The following is a 7,289-nucleotide window of genomic DNA, read 5'->3' as shown; positions in this document are numbered from 1 at the left end:
GCTTCAGGACCTGGGCTGCTGCTGTGGCTTTCTCTCTGGTCTCCTCACCTCCAGATGCTCCCTCCCCCCTCCCCGCCATGGAGCCACTCCCTCGTTTAAGCAGCTGCCTGGGGCTCCGGGTTCAGATCCAGTTTCCTCTGTTTGGCGCTCACCCCCAGAACTGCTCATTCTTTTTTGGGCTGGCCTGATCGTCCTTCTGTGGGTTCCACGGGGGGTCCCAGGCCCGGCTGCCTCCAAGAACCCCCTTTTTAAAAAGCTTTTCATTTTCAAAATCTATGCACAGATAACTTCCAACGCTGACCCTTGCAGAGCCTTGTGCTCCCCAATTGTGTCCCTGCCTTCTCCCCCTCCCCTGGACAGCAGGTAATGCAATGTGGGTTAAACACAAGGCACCCCCTTCTAAATAAGGCGCTCCCACCCTCCCCGAGGTGACCTTGTACTTGGCAAAGATTTTGTCGCGATTCTTTCCCTCACTGGAGCCTGTCGCTTCACTTGGTTTTGCCTTTGTAGCCCAAGAATTCAGGCCAGTAAGGGGGGCTGCAGTAGAGAACGTGCCGGGCCTGCAGTCGGCCCGAGTTCAAATCCAGCCTCGGACTCTTCCCGGCTGTGTGACCCCGGGCAAGTCGCCCTGTTTGCCTCAATTTCCTCATCTGTAAAATGAGCTGAGAAGGGGATGGGGAAGCCACTCCGGTGTCTGCCCGGAAAACTCCACATGGGGCACAGAGTCAAACGTGATGGAAATCCTAACAAAATCCCAAGATTTCAGTCCAGGCCCGAGTTGCCCTCAGGTACCTCTCAGGAGCTTAATAAATGCTTGTTGAATGAATGAATGAATGATGGGAGGGACTCACTCTTGTTGCCCCAGTGAGGAGTGAAAGCTGGCTGGCTCCTCTCCCTCAGCGCCTTTATCAGAGTCAGAGCCTAGTCCTGGCCCTTCTAGCTCAGCCACGTCCGTGTGTCCGTTCTCAGAGCCTCAGTCCTCGGGTCCTGGTCACCTCCGGTTCCAGGCTGGTTCTCCTTGCTTCCGGCTCTCCCCCCTGCCATCCTCTCTTCCCTCCCCTTACAAAGAGGGGAGATTTCAGAAACGCCGAGCTGGACAACCGGCACCTCTTTCTTTATGTCCCCCATGACTCCCGATCGCCTCTAGGATGAAAGAGAAAGGCCCAGGCTGGCATTCAAGGCTCTGTGCCAGCTAAATGCCATCTGCTTTTCCATCTTCTTTCTTATAACTCTCTTGTGCCCGTTCTCCATCCTGGTCACACTGACCCCTAGCTGCCCTTCTCCAGGATGGTCCATCTCCCACTGCAGAGTCCCTTCTTCAGGCCCGGAATGCCCCCTTTCCTCTGCTTCCTAGAAGCCCTAGATTCCTGCAGGGGCCGGCTCAGGGGCCCCGCTTTCTGGTGCTTTTCCTGGGGCCCACAGTCGGCCCTCTCTCCTTCCTGGGGGGTGGGGGCTATTTCTTTACATTTCCGCCTCTCCACCTGGAAAATGGACAGCTCGTTACCTGGCTGACAGACCAGGGCCCAGTCCCGGCTCTGATTGGCTGAGGGGGTGTCTGGAGTACCAGCCTGGTGCGTCTGGGTCCGGTTCTTCCTTCTTCTGCCCTCAGGGTTACCTCCGAGGTCCCCGGGGCCCTCCAGGCTGAGGCCCCCAGAGCCCCAGCGAGTCTGTCTGCAAGGTGGGGAGCTGGGTCTCTTTCCACCTCCTCCCCTAGACTCATCCCCCTCCCTCTCTCCCCCAGGCTCTCCCATTAGGGGTGATTTTATTAAGGGAGCTTAACTGGGGTTGGTGCGTGTGCTGGGGAGGGGGGAGGCGCTAATGAGTCCAGTAGGAGAGGGCACAGCAGGTACCTCTGGAGCCCAGGCGGGGGGTGACTCAGCAAAACGTGGAGGATGTGGGAGCCGGGGGCCGGGGGGCCATGGGGGATTGGGGGGCTGGAGGGTCAGGACTGAAGCGGAAGGGCCCGAGAACTCTGAGCAAGAAGGAACCGAGAACTGGGAATGTTAGTGCTGGGACAAGTGTGAGACACATTTAGAGTGTAAGGTGTCAGAGCGGGAGGGGGTTTTCAGAACGCAGAATCTCAGGGATGGGAGGGGGCTTGGAACTGGGAGTGTCGGGGCTGGGAGGGGGCTTGGAACTGGGGGTGTCGGGGCTGGGAGGGAGCTTGGAACTGGGGGTGTCAGAACTAGAAGAAAGCGCAAAAGGAGAGTTTTTAGAGAATTGAACGTCATAGCTGGAGGTTCTTTTAGAACCTAGAATGTCAGCACTGGGAGGGGTCTCAGAAAAGATTTAGCCCAACTTTTCTTTTACAGAGGAGGAAAACAAGGCCCTAAGAAGGACTCACAGTCACATAGCTCGTAAATCTTAGAGCAGGGATGGAAAAGCCTTTGCCTAGGCTGCCCTCGGTGCTTAGCACAAATCCTTGCTCACTTCCATTTCTTGAACCCCTAGATCGCGTCAGCTGTAGTTCCACTTCTTCCATGAAGCCTTTCCTGATGTCTCCAGTTGCCAGGCTCTCCTCTCCCACCCCCAACCTCATGTTCATTGCCCCTGTAGTTTGCATTTCCTTATTTGTGTACATCTTGTTTCTCCCATTGGAAAAGAAATCCTTGGAGGTCAGAGATCCTCTGGTGATTATTTTTCTCTTCCATTCCCAGCACTTAGACTGGTGTCTGGCACTTAGTAGGTGTTATCTGGGTTAGGGATCTTCCCTTTTTTGTGTCTATTCCTTGGATAGTCTAGGGAAGTCCAGAACCACTTTTCCAAGCAACATTTTTCAATGTAGATTCAATGGGATTACAAAGGAGCCCAACTTTATTGAAACACAGTTAATAAAGTATTAAAAAATAAATTCACAGGGAAGGAGCCAGGGTGACAGAGTATAGAGGTAGCCCCCAAGTTGAACTCTCCATTTTCCTCAGTGCAACTTTGAAATAAATCCTCAAATCAAATTTTGAAGCAGCAGAGCCAACAAAAGTTCAGTCTAAGACTGAAGATTTTGCAGTCTAAGACACTTAGGAAGTTGGAGGAGAAATCTGTGACAATGGGGTAGGGACCGCTGAGACACCAGCACTAGCAGAGGGTCTTGGAGGCAGCTGTGACGGTGGTTCTCGGCCCACTGGTCGGAGAGCACTTTTGCTGGCCCTGCCAGTCAGTGCTGGCTGATGGGTAACTGTTGCCCACATGCCATTCTGCTCACACTTCCAGGTTGGATGGATCACGAAGGAGCGAGGGCCCTGGTCACAGTTCCAAGGACAAGAGGAATGCTGTTGCAGAGAAGCAGGGGCCTTTCCTGGTGAAAGACCAGAACACAGACAGGAAAGCAATGACCATAGAGCTTCCAGGATCATACATGAAGCAATGAAAACTTGCAGACCACCCTTCCTTCACTAGCTCTGAAAACAGCAACATGAAAAAGCCTGGAGCTTAAGTGCCTCCCCACCCCAATGTCCAGTGTTAGCATAAAGTTCAAAGCAAAAAAATAGGCAAACCATAAAAAAAAAGAACTTGACCAATAAAAAAGTTACCGCGGTGGCTGGAAAGACCAGGACATAAACTCAGAAGAAGACAATAATGTGAAAAGAGTCACAAGCAAAGCCCCAAAGAAAAATGCCAATTGGACCCAAGCCCAACAACAATTCCTGGACGGATTAAAGAAAAAGATAAAAGGAGTAGAGAAAAAGGGCGATACAAGAAAATTATGAAAAGAGAATTGATAAAAGAGGCACAAAAATACTGAAAAAAGCAACCTTAGAAAACAGAATAGATTGAGTGGGGCGGGGGAAAGAAACTTAAAAAATGAAATCACTCAGAGATCTCATTTATAAGCATATACATCAAGGAATTATTCAACAAAAACAAAGATTGCATATTTATAAAAATAAAAAAGAATGGGGCAAAAAGAAAAGAAAGTACAAAAATTCACCAAAGAAAAGGAGGCTTTAAAAAGCAGAATTAGCCAGATTGAAAAGGAGGTACAAAAGCTCAATAAAGAAAATAATTACTTAAACATTAGAGTGGAGCAAATGGATGTTAATGACCCCGTGAGACATTAAGAAACAATGAAATAAGATCAAGAGAATGAAAAATAGAAGAAAATGTGAAATGTCTCATCTGAAAAACAGCTGATCTAGAAACTAGATCAAGGAGAGATAATTTGAGAATTATTGGACCACCCAAAGGCCATAATTTTAAAAAAGAGCCTAGTCATTATATTTCAAGAAATCATAAAGAAAAATTGTCTTGATATTTTAGGTCCAAAGAATAAAATAGAAATTGAAATAATCCACTGATTCCTTCCTGAAGAGATTCCAAAGTTAAAACTACCAAGAGTATTTATTATAATAAAATTTCAGACTTGCCAGATAAGTGAGAACACAATAGAAGCAGCCAGAAAGAAACAATTCAAATATTGTGGAACTTTGGTTAGGATCACATAAGAGTCTACATTAAAGAACTGAAGAGCTTGGAATATGATATTCTGGAATGTAATGGATCTATCTGTAAAATTGAGTATAATCCTTCTGGGGGAAAATGGATATTTAATGGAAAAAAGCCCATTTTCAAGTATTCCTGATGAAAAGACCACAGCTGAATACAAAATCAGGAGAGATCCCTTTCCTGAACAAGTTATGCGCCTGCACGGGCCAGGTCTCACGGTGCTCTTGGAAATGATGAAGGGACACGTTCAAACTAGAAGATGATGTTTACAAGAGACACACTAGAAACAGAAAGACAGATAAGAGTTAAGTCTACTAGATTCTATTTTGCTTCAACTGAAGGAAAACAGGGAGTAGATCTCATGATCTCAAACAAACAAGAATAGATCTAATTAAAAGAGGTAATCAATAAAAAATATATTTTTTATAAAAGGTTCCATAGACAATAAAGTAATATGAACATTTTTATACCAAGTTTTCTGATAAAACTTTATTTTTCAAATATATAGAGAACGGAGCCAAATTTATAAATATAAGAAATGGTCAAATTGTATAAGTCGGTAGTTTTCAGAAAAAGAAAGCAAAGCTATCTATAACCATATAAAAATGTTCTAAATCACAACCGATTAGAGAAACTCGGACTAAAACGGCTCTGAAGTACCGCCTCGTACCTATCAGAAGAGACAAATGCTGGAGGGGATGAGGGAAAACAGGTACACTAATAAATTGGTGGGGGGGTTGTGAGCTGGTCCAGTCATTCTGGAGAACGGTTTGGAACGTTGTCCAAAAATTGTGGATATCGTTCGACCTAATGATATCCCTGCTAAGTCTGCATCCCAAAAAGTTCGAAGAAGAATGAAAAGGACCCTTTGTACCAAAATATTGCCAGAGCTTTTTTTGTAGTGGATAAAAAATTGAAATTTGAGGTAATGCTCATTGGTTAGGGAATGACTTGAATAAGTCGGGGCAAATGAGTGTGATGGAGTCCTGTTGGGCTATAGAAATGATGGAGGGGCGGTTGGTTTCAGGGGAAAAAATCATGGCAAGATCTCTAGTGCTGATATAAGATGAAATAAGCCGTAACAGGGATATTATGGGATGATCAGATGTGAATGACTTAGCCAATAGGACGATCCAAGACAATGCTGAAGGGCTTGGGATGAACACTGCTCTCTGCCTCGGAAGAGCGTGCTCGTGAACTCTGAGTGCAAGCTGAGGGCTATTTTCCCTTTCTTCCTTTGCCTTTTTTGGTGATGTGGCTAATCTGAAAATGGGTTTGCCCTGATTTCACATGTATAATTGATGTCGTGTTGCTTGTCTTCCCAGGGAAAGCTGGGAAGGGAGAGACAACGTGGAACTTAAAATTTAAAAAGAAAAGAATGTAAGTAAATAATAAATTTACTTAAAAAATGCAAAGTAATAAGAAAAATACTTTGACAGCCCCCAGTTTTGAGAGCTCCTGATCTAGCTCGTTTAGCTGCTCACTTAATAGAGGGAAGAATAAAGGGAGGTTTGGGGAGGGCCACATCCCGCGAGCGCCCAGGCGGGTATTAAAGTAGGTCTCCTGACTCCTGCCCAGAGTTCCCCGTCTCTGCAGGCCTGGCGGGCTGCCCTGGCTGGCTGTTTTTGGCAGGAGAGCCCAGCTGGACAGCTGGACCCTGCCCTCCTCCTGGGCATTTGGCTAGCGGGTCCAGCTGGTGTCTGAGAAGTAGGGTGGGTGTGGGCAATTTGGGGGCTGCTTTGAGGGGGTCTCTCTTGCAAGTCCACCGTGGCTGCTCGGGGTCTCTTAGTGAGGGGACAAAGAGCAGGGGGGAGAACTGTGACGGTCAGCACTAGTTATTTAATGGTAAGGACATAAGCTAAGCTTGAGAGATGACCATAAACAGGACAAGACTCTAGGCAAAGGCTTCTGGGACGAGAGGATGGGCCCAGGGCTGATCGTTTCTGACCTTGGCAGGACACAGCTGGACCCTGGCCCTGCCCCTGGGGTTGCTGAGCTGGGCCCTCCTGCCTTTCGCAGCATCTGATAAACTGAAGGAAGCCACGGAACTGACCCCCGAGAAGGGAACTTCACAGATGGATGGGGGGCTGGACTCCCCCAGCAGAGCCTGCAGAGAAGGGCTCTGGGGAGGACAGCCTCCTCTGAGAGAGGGTATAGAACCAGAACTGAGGAGGATTCTGGGACCCAGCTCAGTGACTTCAGGGGCAGGGCCGGGGTCCCTCGCAGAAAAGGGGGGCCGAAGGGCCGGCGACTGTTCCAGTGTGCCAGATGCTGGCCAAGGGCCAGCCCTTCACACAACCCTGAGGGGCAGTTGGAGGTGCGGCCCAAGGCAAGGTGTGTGTTGGGGTTCTCCTGTCACCACGGCCAGCGCTCTGTCCCCAAGCTTCCCGAGGGAGACCGGGCTGGAGTCCCTGAGTTTCCCCGAACTCCTGGGGTGACCTTGAGCCAATGACTTCCCTCTGCAGGCCCCTCCAGAGTCAGTGGGTCACTTGGGTTCCCCCCTGGGATCCTTTGCTGCTGGTGAGCTGAGACTGGCCTAGGATCGTGCCCCCTGTGATGGAGGGCTGTGGACTGGGGCCCCCATTTTGGAAAGCATCAGACACCATGAACTGTGCCCCCTTTGTGCCGATCTCCCAAAGAGATCAGGGAGAGACTCCCTTGTGCAGAAGGACTTAGAGCAGCTCTATGTGGTGGTCGCCAAGGGGATCCCTCTCCCGCATGGGCCGGGTCCCATGGTGCTCTTGGAACTGATGAAGGGGCGCATATAACGTGCGTCCTGCTGTCCTCTCGATGAAAGGGGAGGAAAGAATTTGGAAGTGAAAAAAAAAAACAATTTAAAAAAGAAGTCA

Source organism: Antechinus flavipes, chromosome 1 (genome assembly GCF_016432865.1).
Source record: "Antechinus flavipes isolate AdamAnt ecotype Samford, QLD, Australia chromosome 1, AdamAnt_v2, whole genome shotgun sequence".
Taxonomy (NCBI): Eukaryota; Metazoa; Chordata; class Mammalia; order Dasyuromorphia; family Dasyuridae; genus Antechinus; species Antechinus flavipes.
This window is presented reverse-complemented; position numbering follows the sequence as displayed.